The sequence below is a fragment of the Pezoporus flaviventris genome, unplaced genomic scaffold (genome assembly GCF_033815535.1).
Source record: "Pezoporus flaviventris isolate CSIRO_AGI_PZ_B2104156 unplaced genomic scaffold, CSIRO_AGI_Pfla_v1 ptg000031l, whole genome shotgun sequence".
In the NCBI taxonomy this organism is placed as follows: Eukaryota; Metazoa; Chordata; class Aves; order Psittaciformes; family Psittacidae; genus Pezoporus; species Pezoporus flaviventris.
The window spans coordinates 7,202,078-7,225,828 of NW_026892579.1; the positions used below are offsets into that span (position 1 = coordinate 7,202,078).

General features: G+C 39.5%; 1 long non-coding RNA gene across 1 annotated transcript; it reads right to left on the reverse strand.

Annotated features, from left to right (window-relative positions):
* Nucleotides 1-11,985: 11,985 nt before the first annotated feature.
* LOC133272687 (uncharacterized) lies at nucleotides 11,986-23,302 on the reverse strand. The gene is made up of 4 exons (XR_009744511.1): nucleotides 22,805-23,302; nucleotides 15,310-15,459; nucleotides 14,343-14,410; nucleotides 11,986-13,672 (listed from the first exon to the last, which is right to left on the reverse strand). It is a non-coding gene; the product is annotated as an uncharacterized LOC133272687 (long non-coding RNA).
* Nucleotides 23,303-23,751: the final 449 nt, after the last annotated feature.

Sequence of the window (23,751 nt, forward strand, 5' to 3'; positions counted from 1 at the left end):
AGAAGATCTTACTATGTTTCCCTAAAACAGTTTTGACCTAATCGAATTGTTTTATCCCTGTGTCCTGGGTTCAGCAGTAGCAGTCATGTTTCTCCTCTGTGGTAGCTGGTGCAGTGCTGTGTTTTGACTTCCAGCCTGGGAACAGTTCTGATAACACCGATGTTTTCGGTTGTTGCTAAGTGATGTTTACCCTGACTAAGGACTTTGTGAGGCTCATGCTCTGCCAGGGAGGAGGGGAAGCCCTGGGGAAGCAGAGACAGGGCGCCTGACCCAGGCTAGCCAAAGAGGTATTCCATACCACAGCACGTCATGCCCGGGGTGGGGGGTAACTGGGAGTTACCCGGAAGGACACGGGCTTCGGGGTGGGTCTTGTTTCTTGGCCAGCGGTATTGTATTCTCTTCCCTTGTTATTTTCTCTTATCATTGTTGTCGTTGGTGATAGCGGTGGTGATTTGTGTTGTACATTGGTTGCTGGACTGTTCTTGTCTCAACCCGTGGGAGTTGCACTCTTTCGATCCTCCTCTCCGTTCCTCCAGGAGCGGGGAAGGGGAGAGCCCCGGTTGCTCTCAGCCCGGCACCACTCACTGGGAGTGAGTGAACAAGCTGTCTGGCTAGGGTTTAAACCACGACACTGTTGTAGCCCTCTTCTGTCATTAGTGTTAACTTCTCTTTGTTAGGCAATGACTATCATGCCTATACACTTTTTCATATGCATTTGATTAATTAATACAGTGCACTGAATGCAATAATGAATGTAATTTATAATGTAAGGATGACAACATAAATGTTTTGTCTTTTATCTACGAAGTTTACTTATAAATGCTTTTAGTTCAGTTGCAGTTACCTTCACTTTCTATTTGTACCTGATATTCAACCATATTCAAAATAAGCTACAGGTGATCTTCAAAGAGGAACTTCCATCTTTTTTCAAGGAAAGAGAATTGTGTAATCCTGATTGTTTTCTCACTGATGTTATTTTTTCAGTGTTCTAAAAACTTGTGTCAATCTCTGCATTTGGATAATTAACAAGACCCACTTAAACTTCCCTTATTCTTCCCTATGGCATCAGTTGCATTTTTGAAGCAATATTGATTTGCAGTCACTAATACAAATAAAGAAAGTACCATTTTTGGTCCTAAAAGTATCAAAGATTGCCTTACCGACTGTTTTCCTGTAGCAGTGTTCCCCTGTGGCACTTGAAAACAAGGCTGTCAGTGAATAGAAAGCAAAACTCATGCTTTCTCCCCTTCCACAGTCTCCAAATGCCCCTGGTAATCTAGGTCATTTTAGTCCAACCTAAAGGAAGTCAATACACAAACAAAGGCCTCGCTCCTGCAAAGATTTACATGTTTAACTTTTAAACTAGTTTTGAAGTTGATCATAGCACACAAAATCTGTGAAGCTATTCATGCACAGAGGTATAAGTATGCACGATGGAATGAGAAAGGCAGATTCCTCTTAGCTCCTTTGAGAGGAAGAAAAAGTAGTTTACAGTATTATGCATTGTCATCTGTCACTAGGATACAGGATGATCGGAGCTGTCTTTTGGAGAGGGAGGAAAATGAGCCACGCCCTTGGTTCTTATTTATGATTTTTATTTTTTTTTTGTCAAAACACAATGTTATTCTCCTTATTTTTACAATAGGAATTGAGGTTCTGTTTGCTCTAGCCTCTCGCCTCCATTCACCCCTGGTGAGAGAGCAAGGGAAGCATCACAAAAAAAATTAGATATTTGGTTAAATTATTTCATTGCATTGGCATGTACTGGAGGTAAATACTGAACCAACGCACAAGAGATTTTTAAAAAAGTTTCTGTGTCTCGTTGCTCTGATGTAGATTATTAAGAGTTCATGTCTGAGACCTCTTCGTTATCTTCTGATAAGCAGCTAAACCAAGAAAGGTGCATTAGGCAAAGGGAAAACATATTATTTGTTTCAGAAAAATAATGCAAAGATTTTTTTATACTTTAAGGAAAAGACAAAACTCCATCTTTTCAAACACCCAAACTAGACTGTATAGAAAACTTGATTTGAAGGAGCTGACCTGGGAGGGATGTGACATCAACTACACAGAGGAGTTTTATGTACATAGAGTAAACAAGATGCACCCCTTTTTTTATGACCCCATATAGAAGGCCAATGGTTAAAGGTACAAGGATTTTCAGGGAGACAACACTGTAATGCTGAAAGCCATGTTTCTCCCAAGAGTGCATAGGTATATCTAAAGTTCAGTTTAAAATGATATTCTTTTTTATTTCATTTGGTCTGGGAGGTAAAGCATGTTCTTTCCTTATTGACTTGATTGAAGAAAGCCAGGCTGTCTCTCCTTTATACCGGTTGCTTCTGCAGGGAGTGATTGTGATTGATTTACAATCAGCCTTCCACAGGGAAAATTTCATCTTCTTTATCACAAAAGTAATGAAAAAATATTTGTATAGCTTGTAATTGCTTACATTGTTTCTAATTGCTCATTGATATAAAGCAAGGATTTACACTGGTTATAATATTATAAATTTTAATAAGCCTAAGCATAAAAAGTCACCAGTTAGGTCTTAAACTAATGAGATTTGTTAAAAAATAATGGGATTTCACACATTAATAAATCAGGATTTGACCTCTGGGGTATTTGTCAATGTGTACATTCAAAATTTTAAAACTCTGAAGCTGAGGCCAAAAGAAAACACAAGGCTATCACATGGATAGAAGTACAAATCTTAAAATGAGACACTGGGGGATACTGATATGATAAAACCAAAATGGCTGTTCATATGGCTTTATGCATACTACTGTATTTCATCCATAGCAGGAAAAACCTTTCTTATAACAAAGAGGAGTAGATATAAGATTTAACATATAATTAGCTGGTCTACAATTAAAATAATTTATTCTACTCTACCTTGACAGTGTCATTTAAGTCTCTCTGTAGTAGTGTTCCCTGTTGACAATGCTGTAGCTGAGCTGGTGTCAGTATTTCAAAAAGGAAACCTTTAAACAAAGGTTGTGTCTCATTTCTGAAAGTTGCTCTGGGATAAATTGTGAGAGAAGGCATAGTTTTGGCTGATACAAAACAAAATCTACCTGTTCTGGAGACTGGAAGGCAAAGCTTTTACACAGAGTTCTACAAAGTGGAGCTGATCATAACATCCAACAAGGTGCTGGCAAAAAAATACCAGTTTTTCATGGTTGCACTCCTTTTTAGTTTGCTATGGACAGCATTAAACCGGAGTGCAGTTTGTGCCCTCAGTTTTCATACATATTTCCTTAGTAGTTTAATACTACCCCTGCCTCTATGTTTTCAAAATACTTGCTAAGGTCTGAATTGCACAGCTATCTTTGATTGCAGCTTTGAATTTGTACACCAGCTAGGCCAACTGTGGTAGAAGACACACACACTGAACTTTTATACGCTTACTACTAACCGCAAGTGCAGAAGACAGACATTTGATCAACAAAGTATCTCTTACTATTGGTTTCATTCTGTGTGCAATCATAGACTATATGCTACCTGGTTATAAAAAAAAGGCAGATCTTAAGCAATATATTCAGTTTAATCACAATAATTTGATTTTATTTTTTTTTAAACTCAATACATGCGACATATAACATACCTCGATTGTACATTTGAAATAAATAATAGCTTTTCTTCTCCTACTTATCTTCTCTCTGGTCTCTTTAATCCCGATTTCAGCAAGGTATTCAAGTCTTTTCATCTGAAGAATTCTTCTTAACTAGATATTCTGCCCACACTTGCCTCCAACAAGGAAGCTCAGTCCTTGTAGCAGGAGTGACATACATAAACAGCGGTAGCAGATAGTACTGATTTTCTTGTTTCATAGTCACACAACATAGTTGGCGTACAAGAGGTTAATGACTTCAAAGTAGTTCTTCACATTATAAAACAACCTGTACAAACATTACTTTAGATTTCTGTTATTTACAGCAAGAAGTTAATTTGGACAATCTCTTCAATCTCTTAGTTCTATAAGGGAAATGGCAAGATTTAGACAAGTAACCTAAGAATTTATTTATCTTTCTTTGTATCCAGGCCTGTTTACATCAGGAAAATAATGTAAATCAGCATTCAAACACTATGTCATTTGAGATAACTACTAGAGTGATAAATTTTACTGTTTTCTCAGCTTAATTTTCTAGCCTAGAGCAGGATATATTTCAGTTTGAGGAACTTTCCATATTGAATTTTACACTGAAAACTGGAAAATTCTCTTTATGTAGACCCTCAGTCAGTTCTCTCCAGGTTTTGCCTGTTTCCTCTGCCTTAGATTATCTGCTCCAGATCTCTGCACCTTTCCTTGCTGATGTATGCTTCTCAACCATGTCTGTGTGCATTTACTTTGCGGACAGTTTTAAGATGTTAATCATTCCACGGCAAAAAGATTAATGAAAAGGCTGATCAGTATTTTCCTTTGGTCAAAGAACTTTCAAGTCCTTGCTTGGCTTTCAAAAACCAGATATTTGAGCTCTTTGGAAGGTGTCAGATGTTTCATTTTTGTCTATGAAAAATGCCTGAAGCAGCAATTACAGACACCACCAGAGAAATTAATCTCATTTAACTTTTACATATGCAGTGCAGATGTTGATAACTAAGTTGTGTCACCCAGGGCTTCCCTTGGTGGTCAATACAGAAGAACAGGTAGGTTTAGGGCATGAATCACCTGACTTATTTTAGACAGGGATTCATTACATTTCCTAGGTACACCAAAGGGTCTACTTGTTCTACTGGAAGAGTAGGCATAAGGGTGGCAGTGAAACTATATGGCCTATCTGAGAAGAGTGAGAACTGAACCTGTGCAGAAACACCAAGAGCTTCATTACACATTTCCAGGAACACTACAAACTGTGTTATAATAAATAATAACCTATGAAACAATTTGTTTTATTAATATAATTAAACTGCTAGGAATTTTGCATGAACGCCCCTTGAAATGACTGCATAAAACCATGCCTGTTTCAGGGATTGAAAGACTGATGCATCTTTACTGCGCAGAAAATATGAATAAGTTTCTTAGAAAAAAATTAAAGAATGGCACAAATCCCCTTGCTGAACACTGATCTAAGAGCATCTGTCTTCTGTCTTTACAGCATCAGCACTGGAATTTGCATTATCTCACTGTAGGTGTCTGCAGTACTGATGTCTGCATCTGAGCTAGCTCTCCAGACTTCGAGTCAAAGCAGAGTTAACTGACAACCCCGAGGTTTTAAGATATGACTACATGAGAAAGTATGCTGTCAGCTTACAACTGCTGACACCGCAACATTAGAGTACATTCATACATAGCTGCTCATCCTGACAGAGCCCAGCTTCTCCAAGTGTGGTTGTACTGGGTGGAGCCACACCAAAATCTGAGGAGGTCTCCCTGTGCTAACTTACACTGCATTCCTCTGGGCAGAATTGTTCCAGTATCAAGATATTGGAATCAGTTTCCCACAATTCTCCACTGCAAAGTATTTTCTAAGGTACAATTTTTCTTTCTTTTTTTTTATATATTTATTTTTAATAAAAATCCATACTTCGCAGTTTTCTCTGTGCCATCAGCATGCATCTGCTGTCTGTAAAAGGTAATGTACCTTAAATTTCTGGTTTGCATATCTTTCATATATGTGGAACTTAAGCAAGTCCTTCTAAAATGGTGATTAGTGATGGGACAAGAATGATGACATTTTGGGGAGGAGGAAAAAATAACTTCACGCTACCAAATAATGTTTCTAGGCCTAAAAGACACAGCAGAAGTTGAAATTGTGTGTTGCAGGTTTGGGATGACTAGCAGTGGATGAGGTAATTCAGAGTGAAGAAAGCCACATAAATGAAATCGTATGCTGACGAGGTATTGGCCCCAAACTTCATCAAAGAGACAGCAGGGTGAGAGGCACTTTGATGACAGATAAGCAAATACTGTTCATGCTCTGGAAGTTAGCAATGCCAGCCTGCTAAGAAGATAGTGGGCAGTCAATGGGGCTGGAAAATCCCCATTGAAAACAGTTGTTGTGCAGGTCTGCAAGATCATCAAGCATCTCCTAATTCTTGAGATTATGAATCAGGGTAGTGCCTGGGGAACAGAGGAATCTGAAGCGGGGAATGGCAAGTTTGTGGTAGGGAAATAGGTTGGATGCATCCTGAGTCTGCATCCTCTGATGACAAATGGGCATGTTTGATTTGTCCATGATGTAATCCTTGGTTGATCAAGGAAGATACACAGTATTTACAGGAAACATTTTTCTTTGACTGTTTTTTATTGAAGCGTGGGTAATGAAACTTAGACTTTGCTTCCCAGATGCAGAAAAACAAAAGGAGGAGATTCAACATTTGTTCCAGCAAATGCAAGATGAATTTGGATTACTTACTTAAAATTCACAAGTAACACATTATATTAAGCGTAATCTGAGTGAAATAAGCATGCTGGTTGTAATTGTTGCATACTTTCAAGTCAGGTTTTGTGAGGCCTGCTTTAAGCAATAGAAAACCATGGCAGTAGATTGGCAGGTCAAGTAGGCAAGCAGCTGGTTACTTACTATGGCATTGTTTGCCTAAAGGAAACATTAGGGGGTCCTTGTAGAGCTGTGTTCTCAGAAGGGCTGTTCGCTTGTGGTCAGTTTTCCCATTATTGACTTTAGAAATAATAATCAGTTTCAAATTAACTACATTCATTACTGAAGTCTCCTCAGTTTGAGGTCAGAGTCCAGAGGCTGAGGAAGGGTTTGGAAATGTCCAGGAACACCAGAACACACTCAGGAAGCAAAGAGAACATGCAGCATCAGTGCAGGGTACTTCTGGAGGGTCCTCCCCTCTCTGACCCACACATGATGCACACCTCTAGGCATGGATCTGCAGAACAAAGATCTTCCACACCAAAATACTAATGTGGTTGGACTCTCTATATGGCCAGATTGTTCTTCCTGAGGCTCCCTCTGCTCTCTCCAAGCCTCCAGGAGTTCATCACTTCAGGCTTTGCTCTCCTTGTAACAGCTGACAGGGGAGCACTGTGCTGGAGTGGCCAATGGCAAGAACCATCTTACCTGCAATAAGTCAAGAAGGACAAATAAAGGCAAGACAGATTGGGCTGCCTGCAGTTAGAGCCGAGGTGTTTGAGGATGGAGTCAGGAGCCAGAATTGAGGGCCTTAGGCACCAGGGTGTTGTACAAGGGCTTGTGTGCAAGCTTTAAATGTGAGTGTTGTTACAGAAACTTCTGCTATGCAGTCAGCATTGTCATTACAAAGAGAAACCTAATTTTTTTTTGCTAAGGAAGCTGCTGGGGTTTGATTGTTTTTAATATTGGTAGATGAGCACTCAGTGTAGTGGTAATGTACTCTGCAGTTTTCCATTCTCAGGGAGAAAAGCTGAATTGATACTGCAGACAACTTCACAGGGAGTTAATTTTGTACTTTAAATATTCTTACTGAAAGTAAACAAAAAAAACAGTGATTGATCACATGTGTGATCAGGAATTGATCAGCACTTTGTTGGATTAATGGATTAAACCTGGTAGTGTGCTACTTAGGCAACTGTGTCTTTTCTCAGCTAGCCAGGATAGTTTCTGTACAGGTAACCAATTTTTTTCCTGGTTTCCCTGGCTGGGTGGTCAGGCTGGTAAGGAGGTTGGCAACAGCTGCTGTTTGCAGCTCTGCAACCATGGATGTTTGAGAAATTCCAAGGTGGAATTTGAGCCTGAGGGAAAGCTTGTTTCTTTTGCTCCTAAACTTGTTGTCTAGAGAGCTGATTGGTAACAGATGCACCTATCTGCCTTTCTGTTTTTCTTGAAGCGTGTTGGTTTCAGCTACAGGATTTTTCCTGTGATCTCCCCAGGATATTTCTCCCTCTACTGTGTATGCTCCCAGTCAGGTCAGCACTCTGTGTGGAATAAAGAGGCTCTGAAAGTGTATTATCCTTTGTTTGACCTGTTTTTCCCCTTAATATGCATCAGTCCTTCAGCAGTTAGGGAAGCTGTGTTTTTCTAGCACTCTCTGTTAAAGAAGAGATTGTTAAATTTGCTTGGAAACAGGAAGGAGAAGGAATTTGGAAACTCCTGAGACTTCTTTCTCTGCAGGAAGGTCTGTGTCCTTCCAGGCAGCTTGATCTGGGTAAAGACATTGCTGCAGGGATGCAAAATTGCTGAGGATTGCATATGAGTCCTATGAAAGGGGGAACTGATATAGAGGATCTTAATGCATGAGCACTGGAACAGTGTAGTCAATATAAAGCTTAGTACAAGCAGTAGTGGTTATGACCACCAGAATGTCCCCAGCAGTGACAAAGGCCCACCAGGTACACACTGTTGCAGGTTCCCAACCATGTCTTGGGAAGATCCAAGGGCATATCGTCATGCAGTGAAGATAAGCATGGGAACCTAAGAAAATTATGTGGAAGAATCAGAAAGGATCCACGAGGATAAAAAGGCCATTTTTCTATAGGTAAAATATATATTCTGAGGAAATCAGAAGTCTTCCCTTGTCTGGAAACCAAAAAAAAGCAAGACACCATTAAAAGCCTGTTCCTTTGTTATGCTAAGCTGCATAGGAAAAGTATGTTCCTTTGAAGAGAAAGAAGTCGAGTTCAAGCATTGCCACAAAAGAAAAAGCAAACCTTTTACAGTAAAATGCAGTAGGACATCCTTGAGCTTCTGTTCCCTTTCCTTACTGTACTAATTTTGACTCTTTGGGAGTGGGTCTCTAATGCCACCCCATTTCAAAGAATCTCTGGCTCTCCACACTGGTGCCTGCCCTGCCTTAACACTCTGCTCTCTGCTGGCTCTTCAGAGGTAGGGGTTTTGTTCAATTTCAAGTGTGTGGACTTGGGGAATTATGTTATTCAGGCAACACAAAAGCTTAGTTTTCACTTCAGTTTGGTGGTGGAAATATGGATAAATATGACATAAGTTAGCACTTTAATTGTGGTACAGTATGCACATTTTCATTACAGATTCCAGGAATAAATAAAAAGCAACTCAGTGCTGTGGCATTACTATGAAGGTCAACCAGCAAATCATTCTCTCTGCAATCTTCTCTCATCTGCTTTTCATTATGATATATTAATTAAAAGCAAATAGATTTATGATCAATTGTCTGTAGGTCATAGAAAAATAAATGGTAGTCCCTTCCAAGACCTGCTGTATCAGAGAAATAAGAGGTACAAAATATTCCTAAACAGGGTCTTTGGCTTCTAGAATTACATCCAGCTTTAATAGAAACTGCAGCTATTAATGGGCTCTCACGTAATACAACAGAATTACTTGAGCAGGATTGTTTATTTCCAATCCTACCAACAGCTCTGGGTGAGCCCAGTTTAGTCAGGTGTTAAATATGATTATCTGCAGTGGCTTTGGGTGGCTTAACATTTTATTTCCAACACCTAGATTCTTACAGTGCTGCAATATATGAGGCAACCTGAAGATAATGCAGCTATTGATTTTTTAAAAGGACACAAATGCATGAAAATACCAGTATAAGAAAAGAGAGAGTATGTATGATTATTGTCAGTATATAAGATACTGTAATAAATGTAACACAAAAGTAGCATTCCTGGTACAAGACTAAAGTGGCTAATTTTGCCATGTAATTGCAACTGATCATAGGGGGACTATACAAAGGTTGAAACCGTTCTGAAAACCTGCCCACACACAGCTTAGGTGTTGCATTGTATAAAAAATCAATAGACACAACAAATTCCTTATTCTCTGATTTCATGCTGATTTTCTGGAAGTCACAACTGGCTCCCCTACAGCACCTTAAGCCTGTAAATTGAGTGACAGACTACCTTCCTGTCAAACCCTACCTCCAATGGGACTCCTTTCAAGGAATGGCAAAGCTTGTGCATAAATTTGGTGCTCTGACATTGGGTTTGTTTAGCCTTCTGGGGCGTGTTGCTCCTTGTACTGATTTAACGCAGTCTGTGAGACTTTATGCAAACAGCTACCAGGTATTTATGTGTATCAGGGACACACCCTGGACCAGCTTCTGAGCGTTCCCGCATTTTCTGCATAAATGCCACTGAAGTAGGAGATAGGCATCTCGCTGGGATAATGTGAAGGCTCGGGGTCTGTGGTCCCTGGTACAGAACAGCCACACGTTGATCTACTTGAACTCTGGGCAGTGAGAAACACACGTCAAATTTGCCAGGAGCTGAGATCATCTGTTTTGAAATAAAGGGATATACCACTCCCTTATTTTCTATCAACAAGTGTGATGGTACAGAGTGGCCTTTACAAATCAAGAGAGTGCAGCAGTGATGGGAGCTGCTGTAGCCTACAAACTCAGAGTACCAAATGGTCCAGTTGTTTTGAGCTGCTGAGCAATTTGGAGTCACGTTCTGTCAAACCTTTTCTGACATAGTGTGCATGCCAAGTTTTATTTTTGTCTTTACTTTTAATTGGAAGTGCAATTTTTTTGCGTCAGGGATAGTTCATCTTCAGGGTCCTTATTATGGGTTTCTGATTCCTGAGCTGGGAAGACATGTACATTTTCCATCAAACTCTCCCTGACAGACTTCATGCAAAAAGATACCAGGGGAGAAACAGGGAAGGGTAGTGGTAATCTCATTAACTCCACCAGGATTAAGTGACTATTATGCCTGTCAGTGTGCAGACCCAGGATTTACCTCTACTCTGGGATACCCTTACACAGTGCACCATCATTATCAGAATCTCAGTTCCTGACACCTCTTTTTGTGTCTGTTAAAATGTTTTCATTTTAAATGTGTCTGTTAACCTGTCTGTTAAAATGTTTTCATTCCAGTAAATTGAATCTTGGCTAGAAAAATAGATAGATTCATGTCTTAAGACATAAGAAAGATCATATATTGTCTAAATTGCTTTAATGCTGTATCTAAATAATTCAAATAAAGAAATTAAGGTTCTTGCCTGCATATGCTGGGCTTGCTATTTTTTGTATTAGCAGGCTCTTTCTTTTTTGTATTCGTTATAGTGGAGCTTTCAGAATGACTTAAGCTTCAAATCTTCTGACTAAGAAAGATATCAGAGTTTGCTATTTTCATGCAGAAATTGCCCCACAGGATAAAATGATTGGATTTGGATTTGTTATAAGATTACAAAGAAGGAACCTCCTACCAGGATCAGCATGCTGCAAAATATTTGCATTCCCAAGATATGTAGAGTGCCTAGGTGGAGCTTTTATTAAGTTTGGAGTCCCTAACTCTTCTTCAGTAATGCTGCCTTTGGGAAGACTGTCACTCAGTTCTTACACCGTTAAGGATTTGGGTGTCTGATGGCCACAGTATGGAATTACTTGGCCACCATGGGGCCACAGGCATTGGCAAGTACTTGAATATGCACTACTTGTCTGCAAGTATTGGTTCTCCAGGTCTGCTGTGCGCTGTATAGCTTTACAACTCACCCCACTCAGCAGAAAGTTAAGTTCTGAGGAATTCATGATTCAGGTGAACTGAAAGGGAAGGGCAGACCCTTACAATGATATAGAAACACATAGAAGGCATGGTGCTAAACTGCACCTGAAGGTCACACTTCAAGCACTAATTCACCAGTTATAAAGCACATAACACACAATGCTGCTATAAAGCACACCCACAAAGTAAATGTACACGTAGAAGAATAGAGTAAGCAGCCTTACCATGTTAATGCAATCTTATGATTAGAAAAATATAATTTTACATGCTATGTATTTATGCATGTAGTAATGACTTCTGGGAGGTTTCTCGAGGCAGATTTTTTTAAATAAGGAGCATAATTTAGAAATATATTGAATAATAATTACAATGTTGGGACTGAAGGATTTTAACGTCAAGTTATCCACTTAATCTGCTGGTTTACTTGGTTTCAAGTTGTATCCTTTCAAGTGCCACAAAAAAAGCATTCAGGAGTCCTGGCTACAGCTGAAGCCATTAGCACTCCTCAGTGTGGCACACTCTATGCCATATAGCACAGGAACAATATGATAATTTACAGTCTGTCCCTCCCAGCTCTGCTGCAGTTCATTTGGCTCTGCTCAGCGTTTTTTTTTGGTGTTTTCTCCATTAAGCTAATAAAGGCCTCCTAGAACCACTTAAATACTGCACTACTTTACATTACAGTATGATTAGATAAAATTAAATTAAAATGGGCTTGTGAGAATGACAAAGAAAAGATGTAGATAAAGATCTAATCTTCTTTTGTGCTTATATATTGGCTCAGGATGCAGCACAACTTCCTGCTGTAGATTATGATAAAATAGCTATTGTATTAGAGATAAATTTATACAGATATCACATCAGTTAAAACAAACCCTTTAGAATGCTATAAATATGTTTGTACAAGGGGGTTTCCAGGTTAGCAGGATTTTCAAATCCATATAGCAAGAACAGTACAGTACACAAGGCTGTGTGCAATCGAAGTTTTAGCATGGTTCAGACCTGTTTCTACAGGTTTAGCCATCAACAGGGCAGCAGACTGCAGTTTCCATCCCAGAATTCCTGGAACAGATGAAGATACAATGTCTCACTATTTGTCACCATCCAGCAGCAGGTTACTGTACCCATACCTATTTTGTAGGTGCCCTTTGGACACTTCACTGAGGTCACTCACCAGCCTCACTGGCACCAAGGGACCCATTTGAGCACAGGCTGGCAGAACTGAGGGTGGAAGTGGCTTTTTGCAAAAGGTCATTGGTGAACAGCTGGCTGGGGAGTAGTAACGACTTTGAATGAAGCAACTATTTGCAAGCTTAATTCATGCTTATGGTCTAAAGGTATTGTCATAAGTCTGACAGATAAAAATAGTTTTAAGTCAATAAAAGAGAGACCACACAAAAAATGTGAGATAATGCAGTTAAAATTGCTTGAATTAAGTCCATATAGCTTCTGTATGTAGGAAATATGGGATTTGACCCGCTGAAAGCTCTGCAGTGGCCACAGCTCTGCTTCTTATATGAACAGTTTGACCTGGGAAATAAAATTCCTCAAGTTCTGTGGCTTTCCTCCATCTTTTATCCTTATTTTCAATATTGTTTCTCATATAGATGTGCAGAATTTCTTTGTTAGCTCCTTCCTCTGTGTAAGTACATTATGTGCCCTGCTGCCTGACCAATACAAGCTATAGTCTCTGCGCTACTGCTACATCAGTAACTGAGCAGATTTAGTCCTTGATTTTCAGTGTATCCAGAATTGGTATAGCCATTAGATTGCTTTTAGGCATTAAGTTCTTCTTAAACCTCTTTTTGACACTAGATGGCTTTTCCTAACATTTCAGTGACCTGATTTAGTCTTAATGAAATCTGAATTATTGACAGACAAAAACAAGTTCATTTTTAATGTCACTCAGTTCAGTTCATATCTCTGTCTTCATTCCATCAAAGTCAAATCAAGGTCAATTTGACGTCTGCCTTCCCCCCCAACTCCCTTCAATGAGTTCTGAGAGGGATAATGATGACACGTGGTATCAATATTTAAGTGATATAAAGGAAAAGAGATTACACACAAAAGAAAGCATGCAATTTTATCAGACTTTAGAACAGGTATCATGTTACCTGCACTGTGCCCAACCCAGTTCAGTAGTTTTTTTGTATCTGAATTTATGTCTGATACAGTCTAGGAATCTGGAAATGTTAAGAAAGAATGCACTTAATGTGAGGCAGAAAATCAACTCATACATACACAACCATATGATTCTTATCTGTGGATGTTCAGGTAGTAGGTCTTTCATATGCAGGAAGTCTGAAAGGCAGTGAAAATACTGCATTCAGTAGAGTTGTATGGTATGGACCTATGAATACTTTTTTTTTTTTTAATTTTATTTTTAAATGTCCCCTCTCCCCTTAGGCTCTGACAGCAAACTACAATTTTATATGTTTGGGAGATGATGCCTCGCTGCTGGAGCAGAAACACTGAACAAAGACATGTTATGCCTGTCTGCCAGGCTTTACTAATTAATGTATTAATCCAAACAATTCAAAACTAGTGTATTTTTTTCTGCTATGCTGCCACTAAATGGCTTTGGAGATCTCTCTTGAATGTTGTAAATGGTATGGAAGCTCCCAAGACTGATACTTTGCATATTAGTCAGACTTTTCATCCTCAAACCTTATTCATGAACTGCTGAGAATTGTCTCTGTGAGCCTCAGGAAACAGGGTTTAGGTGATATGCTGTTTGCCTACGTATCTTATCAGACACCCTTTAATAACTTTTGAACCCATAAGTTCATTTCAACTACATTTGATGCAGAAATAGAAAACTTCAGGTTATGAAGTTCCTCCAAGTTTCATGAAATGTAACCGCTCAGTAGAGGAAAGACTACTTCCTTCCGATTATTACTGTGACTGAAAGGCTGTTGCTGGAGCTCTAACATTATTTATGATGTTTAGTTTGCGGTAAGCCAGTACATACCTAACTCAAAAGCAACCACATCTCCTTGTTTCTCACCTGCCTGGTAGCTGGGAGGCAGGAGGAGGGAGCTGTGAACACTGGGGGAAATGAAGACTCATGATGGGCAGGGAGCTGGAGCTGTGGTCACTGGGAAAGGAGGAAGAATGGAAATCAGGGCTTAATTCCTGCCATCTCTTAAAAACACAACTTGTTCTCTACCTGGGAATGACTTGAGTCGAAAGTGACACATCAAAATTAAGCAGACTGAAATGAACTTACCACCCAAAGTACATTCTTAGTCTAACCAGCACACCAGCACAACAGTCACCATTTCAACAAACTTTCTTTATATTTGTTTATCTTCTTTTCCATAAGCATCCAGTTCATTACATACAGCGTTCAGGACTTCACTCCTGAGAACAATTTGGTAATCTGATTTTAGTCTACTGCTATTGTTTCTGTTGCCATTGATATCATAATTATTTCTTTTTCAAGCATGCTTGCTTCTAAACCAAGCATACTAAAGTTACAGCTCCTTGTGTTTTGTGTTATACACAGACTCCATCGCAAGTGATAGACTCAATAGGTTATATGAAGAAAGTTTTGTTTATGCTAGCAACTATCATTTTACAATAAAATAATAGCAATAAAATAATGGTTAATAATCAGAGTATCCAAAGTTACCAATTAGATTTGAGATAATCCATTAAGGATATCTAAATGTTATTACTCCTACTTTATGGACCCAAGAATTGAAACATATATGATGTAATTTTTCTGGTGGTAACAATAAGGTTTTCAACAGACTCAGGGGTAAACAATAATCCATACTGTCTTCTTGCTGGCACTAGTAGCTGGGGAAGAGAAAATGACGTGTGACTTCTTCTACTCAGTCCTAATAAAAAGGATTTGGTAGTTTCCACATACAGAGTAAAAGATGAGAGGCATGGCAATTAGCCTAGTAAGCTGCATCCCATCTCATTCTTACCTTAGGGCTTTCCTATAGGTGGTGGGTTGACCCTGGCCAACAGCTAAACACCCACCTAGATGCTCACTTACTGCCCCCAAAGTGGGATGTGGGAGAGACTCCAAAGGGCAAAAGCAAGAAAAATGCATGGGTTGAGACAAAGACAGTTTCCTGAGTCAAGAAAAGAAAAAAGAAAAAAAAAAAAAAGACAAATAAATTGTGGAAAGCCACTCACTCACCATCTCCTACCAGCAGACTGGTACCCAGCCAGTCTTCAAGCAATGGCAACTTTGCAAAAACTCCCCCCCGCCCCAATTTTATCACTGAGCATGATGTTATATAGCAAGCAGTATCTCACTGGTCAGATCATGTCAGCCTACTTGCTGCAGGGGCAGGATGAAAAACAGAGAAGGCCTTGATGCTGTACAAGCACTGCTCAGCAGTAGCTAAAACACTGGTGTGTTATCAACGTTGTTTAGGTCACAAATCTAAACCACAACACCATACAGGTTGCGATGAAGAAAATTAACCTCATCCCAACCAGACACAATATACTATCAGAGGCTACAGGGAACCAAGGGCACTTTATCCTTCAAAAAAACATTAACATGGCAGTTGAAAGTACTTCAGCTTAGAATTAAAACTAATTTAATAGTTTTGATTGCCTTAATTTTACTGTGTAAAATTGGAGTGAGGAAAAGACAGAAACTAGTGACAAGAAGTCTTACTCAGCAGCAAGGGCACTCATGTTCTGTAGTAAGAGCAGCTAGTGATTTTCTTTGTGTGCATCATCCCCATATTTCCCTTCCATCAACCATTGTTTCTGCACCTTCTGTGAGGCTAAAGTCACAGTCACCTTTTCCATGGTATTTTATCCAGCCAGAAGCACTGTAGGGGTTTGACAATAAAATTTTTGATGTCTGTGGTAAGGGTGTAAAGTATTTTTTGCTTCAACAGTCAGTGCTTCGTCTTTTCTATATAAGGCATTAGCACTAGGTATTTCTCTCAGGATAATCTCTTTTTTTTTCCAAGTTGTACTGGCAAGATCATAGCCTGAAGTATAAAAAGATTTTGGTCAGTTCTTTTTTTCAGGCTGAAATTTGGCTGACAGCACATTTTTTACTGGTCAATGGACATAGCTAGTAAAGCTAACCAATATTTTCAGTAATACTTGAATCCAGAAGTTTTCCTAAGGATGTAGAAATATTGTGCCTTACATTACATATAGAAAACCTGGTCCTCAAAGAAATAAAAACCATGTAGGACAATGGAACTCCTGTTCCTCCTCTCATTAAACCATCTGGCTTTCCTTTAAAATTCAGAGTTGCTCAACTTCTTCAGCGTTGTGAGCCAACAGCCAATGCCGTCATTTCCTATTTGGCTGTAAATACAGTTCTGGAATCTAGATAATGTAGGCTTTTGCCACTGAGGCAAGGATGGAGTTAGGAAATAATAAAATTAGGGTGGAAATAAGAAAACCAGAACTTCAGCAAAATATTGAGGCTCTTAGCCTCAATATTTTCCTAGGTTTTCTTGAATCTAATTCTGTCATAGTTTCACAAAGCACAAAATCATTCACAGGCAGGAGGCATTCAGCTCTTGGATCACTCATTTTTTCTGTTAACACATCCATCTCCTCAGATTCTAACAAATTGCGTTCTGGTGAATTCCTGATCTGGAAGTTTCCTCTGGTACACAATAGCCACAAATGACACAGTATTAATTAAATATGCTTTTTGGCTAAATTTTTTTTTAAATCATTTATCACCCCCCTCCAATAACTTATTTTCCCAGCTAAAAAATCCAAATGTATTTAGCCTCATCTTGTAGGATCATAAGAATGGCTGCAGTAGATGAACCAGAGGCCCATCTAGTACATGATGAGAGAGTATACAAAAAGGGCAAGGAGACAGCAATAATCTCTTCTGTGTGCCTTCCCAGCTTCCAGTAACATGAGTCCTTCAGAAGTGCTAAAACAGAGACAGTATTTTGTATTTAAAAGCTGCTAATGTATTTGTATCCCATCATTTTGCCATTTAATATTTTTGAGTTTTAGTTATCTGAATGTTACTAATCCTAATTATGGATTCTGAGATGAGGTGACTAGAACTGACAACAATATGCAAGCAGTGCACCACAGTTGTATGTAGTACTGTGGTTTATATTTCTTTCCTTATCCTTTTTCTAAAAAAGTTTACCTTTCTTGTACTATTAACCACCTCTGAGAACGGAACCTTTTTTCATACAACTGCTCACAGTGACTTCAAGAGTTTTAATGACTGACACTAGCTTTTAGAAGTCATCATCGTATCTGTGTGTTTTTCCTCCATGTTTATTACACTGCACTCTGGAACACTGCTTTTCAACTATCGCTACTCACACAGTGCTGTGGGAGCCTGTGTATTTCCAATCAGCTTTAGATCTGAATTATCAAACATGTTCTTCAAATGTTGTCACGTCATCATTTATTCCTTTTCCCAGTTCACTTACAAACTCAGTACAAATCCTTGTGGGATAATCCTTCTGTCACAAAACCTCACAGTTCACTTCTGTCTTTTGAGTTTTGTCTTTTAACTGATTAGTCCATGAAATGAGGCTTCTTATGTCATATAGAATAACAAACTCATAGAAAAATAGGGCTGGAAAGAAAACCAAGAAATCTAATTTCTAGCTACTCTCCTCATCATGGTAATGCTACCTTACCTACAAAACTTCTAAAATAGGTTTATCTAACCTTTTCTTAAAAATATCTAATTATTTCAGTTTTAGTCTAATGATTACACATTATCTCCAGACAATTTCATTATCTAACTGTCTTTATCACTCAAAGATTTTCTTATATATAAATTGCACTTGGTATAACTGAAGTTTGTTATTTCTTGTACAAAGACAATTTATTAAAGCACTTCTGAACGTTTGCTGCTGAGAACACTTGTAATAAGACATCACTATTTGGCTAGGAGCAACACTAAATTATAATAGTTCTCTATATATTAGATATGTTCTATAGACTTGTCATGAAATACTGTTTTATAGCCATAGCTTGTCTTTAGGATGAATTTTGCTGATAAAGTGATATAAAACTTATTATATCCAATGGAAAAAGTTGGAAGCCTAACAGTAGAACTTGATATGGTTTGGGTTATCTGTTTAGCACAGTTCGGTTTCTTCTGTGGGAATGGATTTAACTTCAGAAAGCTATCAGACAGTGCAGTTTTGATGTATCCTCCTTTATATTCCTCAAGCGAACTGTATCCTGGGCTGCATCAAGAGAATAATGACTGGCAGGCCAAGGGAGGTGATTCTCCCCCTCTACTCTGCTCTCTCCTCTGCAGTACTGCATTCTGTGGTTCCCAACACAAGAGGGGCGTGCAGCTGTTGGAGCGAGACCAGGGGATGGCCATGAAGATGCTCCAAAGGCTAGAGCACCTCTCCTGTGATGACAGGCTGAGAGAACTGGGCTTGTTCAGGCTGGAGAAGTCTCTGGACAGACCTTAGAGCAGCTGCCAGTGCCTAAAGGGACCTACAAGAAATTTGGAGAGAGACTTTCTACAAAGACATGGAGGGAGCAATGCATGGAGGGATAGGACAAGGGGCAATGGTTTTAAACTGAAAGAGGGTAGATTTAGATCAGATATTAGGAAGAAGTTCTTCACTATGAGGCTGGTGAGGCACTGGAATAGATTGCCCAGAGAACCTGTAGATGCTCCATCCCTGGAGGTGTTCAAGGCCAGGGTGGACAGGGCTTTGAGCAACCTGGTCTAGTGAAAGGTGTGCCTATCCATAGCAGTGGAGTTGGAACTAGATGATCTTTAAAGTCCGTTCCAACTCAAACCAGTCTAGGATTCTGTGAATCAAAGAAACATCTTTCCTTTTTCATTACATGCTACTGATTTTCTCATTTCATGGAAAAAGATTAGTGGATTCTACAGGCAAATTTAGAATTATTTTAGCCTCTGAAAGCCTTAACAACTAGCAAGGAAATAGAGCAGGTGGAACATGGTGGTGCTGGAATAAGAATGCCAACAATGCCGGTGGATTGAAAGCATGTGTATCATCAAAGCCAAGGAAGCTCAGTTACACCAACAGTGCAGCTTCAAAATATGCAAAGTTTGGCTGCTATATTCAGAATTAGAGTTTATGCTTTCTCCATAATGGGCAACAACTACATTTTTAGAAATCAAGGTTTTCTCTGCATCTCTGCTTTGGAGGTATTGGCTGGCACTCTAAACCAGCTGTCACGCTGATTCTCAAATGGGAATGCAATGGCTGTTGATAGTATCCTCTAGCTTTTTGGATTTTTTTTTTCTGACAAATTTAAACACTACACTGCATGCTATACGGCAAATGAAATAAGCTCATGCATCTTGCTTCACAATTTACAGGGAGTGATATGCTAAGATATACACGTGGTTATACATAGTTGGTCAGCGATCAGGTTGAATTGTAGTTGTGCAATGATAAACTGTGGCACACCATGCAATGCAGGATTATTTCACTTCTACTTTGCTGTGTCCTACTGTTTTTAGTGGCTGAATGCTGAATTCTGTTGGTTATATTATGTAACTGCTCAATCTGACCAGTCCATAAAGAGAAAGTAGGTAATAGCTTTTGTGATTTTGTGAGGGTTTTCTTTTTTCTCAGGAAAAATCATGAGGAAAAACAGTACAGCCTATTTTGAGATCAGGTTCTTGGATTACACTCAAGAAAAGCAGTACAAGGTTTCTATTTTAGTACTATTTGGATTATGGTGCTATAAAAATTAATTAAAAAACCAAACCAAAACCAAAGCTAGCCAAATAATTATATAATGAGAGCAGAAGTCAGAACTCCCATATTCTGTTCCTAGCATGAACTCTAGACTTACTGTAAAATCTTGGTAGCGCCTCTTAGTAATGTACTTTGTTTTCTAAACCTGTAAAATAATCTTAATAGTTTTATAATAAGTGTTTAGAAGTTAACTGACATAAAAGATTCCAAAATTCAGAGTTTTACTGGGAATGACAATGTATGAACTTGCAGCCAGTAGAAGACTTTCTAATCCACCCCTATGAGAAATTGTCTGGCATACTATCCTGCTTTTATTAGGCTATTCACATTCTTACATTAATATGTTTAAAAATTAGTATATTTATATATTAGTATATAAAAATTAGTATATTTCTACTTTTATTGGAATAGAACTGTATTTCTCTGCTTCTGTAAAGATGATAATACAGTTCATGTGAGACCCATATTTGTTCTGAATTTTCTCTACTCTTATTCCTCAGACTTCTGAGGTGTATTCTTTCACTCTTAAGTGAAGCAACATCAGCTTAAATGTGACTGATGTCAGTAAACACTGTTTGTGTATGTTTATTAATGTCCCACTAAAGATCTACTGAAAAAATGCTGTATTGATCCATAAGAGTCCCAAATTTCCCACTGGGTTAACAAGTAAAAGCTTACAGAGAGAGTAAGTTAAGAAAAGGTGCAAATACTTCCAGATGTGGCCTAGAAAAATTAAAAATAAAAAACCCAAAACCAAAACAGAACAAAACTCACACACATTTTTTGGTCTCACTAATATATGAAGAGAGAATGCAGTGACTTGACATTCAGAAGAAATGGTGATTTGAATGAGCAACAGCCCAGCATCTTCAGTTAGGCTGGCAGGCTGAAAAAAATCATGCTTGCAATCTGCAAGCCTGTCATTTTCTATTTTCTTTGGTGGGGCTACTCAGACATTCTACATCAGCACAATTAACAAATGATAGGGCATTAAGTATTAAAAACATCACAGTAATTTCCCTTCTGACTAGAATTGAATAATACAATAAAACACTTTATAAACCTCTGTGAATGCCATTAAATATGTATTACCAGTGTCATAACCATTCTACAAACATGGAAGAGCAATGGTAATGTCATGGTACTGTTCTGCCTCCTTCTCTCAGCCCATTTGCCACTACTCAGAGATTCATCTCTGCTCTGTAAATAGCTGCCTGCCACTGGTCCTCCTCTGGGACCCACCTGGAGAGGAGATGTCAGGAAGCTGTTCTCAAACAGGACTGACAGCATGTGCCTGTATAAACAGTTTTCTCCACCTTCATGAACTTGAAGTGGATTCCTGCTATGTGCTCCAACCTCAAGAGGAAACAAATGCGCCCATTTTCCATCTTTTAACCATGGATTGATAAAACTTCTGCATTATAAGAAGGCAGCCTCATTCTTACTGGCCTCTGAGATGACCTACACTTGGAGCTGCTTAGTTGATTCTACACTTTCAGTGGCTTTTATGTGGCAAATGTAAGGATTCAGAAACCAGAAGCAGGGCTTTGTCACAAGACAAGGAACCAGGGCACAGATCATGTTGTGTGTTTTCCACAACTAGCTTTGCATCAGTCCAGCTTCTGTTGGGGGGGCTCATGAAGGAAACGAGAAAAGCATGGTTTGTTTAGTCCAGCAAAAGAAAGGCTATGTGGGGATGAGATTGCTATCTATAAACACTTTTGGCAGGGGATACACACAGGAGAGCAAGAAAGGCTACTTCAGGACAGTATTTGAAGAGAAAGAAAAGATGGATGTGGACTGGTCACAGGAATTGTAGGTTTGAAATTTTAAAAAGTCTTCCAGCTGTTAGAGAGGTTTCTCTCAGACAGCCTCCTAGCAGCAGCAGCAAAGGCCAAAACTCTTACTCACAATGATCAGTTTGTGGAAGAAAGGATAAAAGGGGTGCTTACAACACTAGGGAGCTAGGTAGCATAGGGTAGAGGGAAATTAAGCTGTCTTGGCTTACAAATGCCAGCCTAGCTGGGCTTCCATAACCAGGGGTGCTGTTAACCCTCTCTCACCTGTGCTGTGGACATACAATAAATAACAGTGAAGAACAATCTTTTCATTAAATGTTGGAATTGTAAGAGTAGAAAATGAAAACCTTAGTAATGAAAATGGGCAGTAACAGCTATTTTTTTGGTCCAAGAGGGAAATGGGAACTACTTGAAGAGTTTATTATTACCAACTGCAAGGTAGTCCTTATTCCTAATGACTTTAAGACTGAATTAATATATATGGGTAGCATAACCTTCTACAGGTACATGCTTGCCCTTTTAAGTCTGGTCACCTAGTAGTCAAAGCCAACACTGAGAAGAAAGGGACACAAAGATGTAAACACTTTGCAAAATTTAAAGCTCTAACTTTAGCAAATGTCTTTAATGCTGACACTGAATGGTGTTCTCTCTCCTGTGCTCAGGAAATTTGCCAGATCATGATCAGGCCTTGTTCTGTACCTGCAACTGCAGAGAAAAGCACTTGTAGTTCTCTGGAAAATATTACTTTGGTAAAGGAGTGATTAAGTTTTCTGAGAATTTAGGTTGTTGTTTACCTGGCGCGAGGGAAATTCTGAATCATCTATTACTTTCTGGAGGAAATAATCACTTCAAAATGGTTACACTCCTTCTGCCTTCGCTGAGAAACAAATTTCTGGTTAGGACCTCACAGTTTAGCTATGCACTAGTAATCATATACAGTACCTTACCTCGTACTGCAGCTGACCCCTCCCTTTGCTTTATCAGCACTGACAGCTTCTCACCAGCTCGCCAGTCCCTCCCATACAGTGTCAGGCAGTGGGAGAACTTTCCATTGAGGTAACCAGTGCTGGCTGGGCAGGTGATGAACCGAGACGGTTTCTGTATATGGACAGCTTCTGGTTTTACACTTCTCTGATTTCATTCTGTTTCACTTACTTGCTGCTGTTATTAGCCAAGATTGAATACAGAAGGTGGGGATTATTACTTGCTTGCATGACAGGATATAACCTTGGTATTTTGTTAGTTCTGTGTGGTGCTTCCGTAATGCAAATACACGTGCAGAGAGTGTTGTTTTTCACCAAGAAAAACCTGAGACGACATAATTCCAAAATGCCTAAACATTTCCATCATCTCAAAATACTTAGCATGAAATCTGAACCTGAAAGTAGCATCATGTTTGGCTTAAAAACTCTTTGCACGGGGCTGAAGGGACATAGCTTTGCTGTACTGAAAGCCTCAGCAATAAGCCCGAGTTCGTATTTGGATGCAAACACTGCAATTTGCCCCTGCGATCCTCACTGTGAACTATTCAGCAGCTCCTGACTACATCCATCCGCCTTGCAAGGATCCGTGTTTCCAACATGGAACGGGAGTCGCATAAAGGTTACTGCCGCTTTCCGCTCCTCCTTCCCGTTTGGCTCCAAACGGCCGTGGGCCTGCAGTGCAGCCCCGCCGGACCGGCACACACGTGAGGCCGCCGCTCCGCTGAGGAGCCGTTTGCTTTGGGCGGGCCGTGGCTCGAGAGCTGCCGGCACTGGACGCGGCCCAACCGCCGCTTCCGCGCGCCACTTGTCACCAGTAGCAACCACCGCTCCCGAGGCCACGCCCCCACCCCTCAGCCGAGCAGTGGCTCTTCCCCAAAGCCGCAGCCCCACGGGGCGGAGCGAGCTTGACC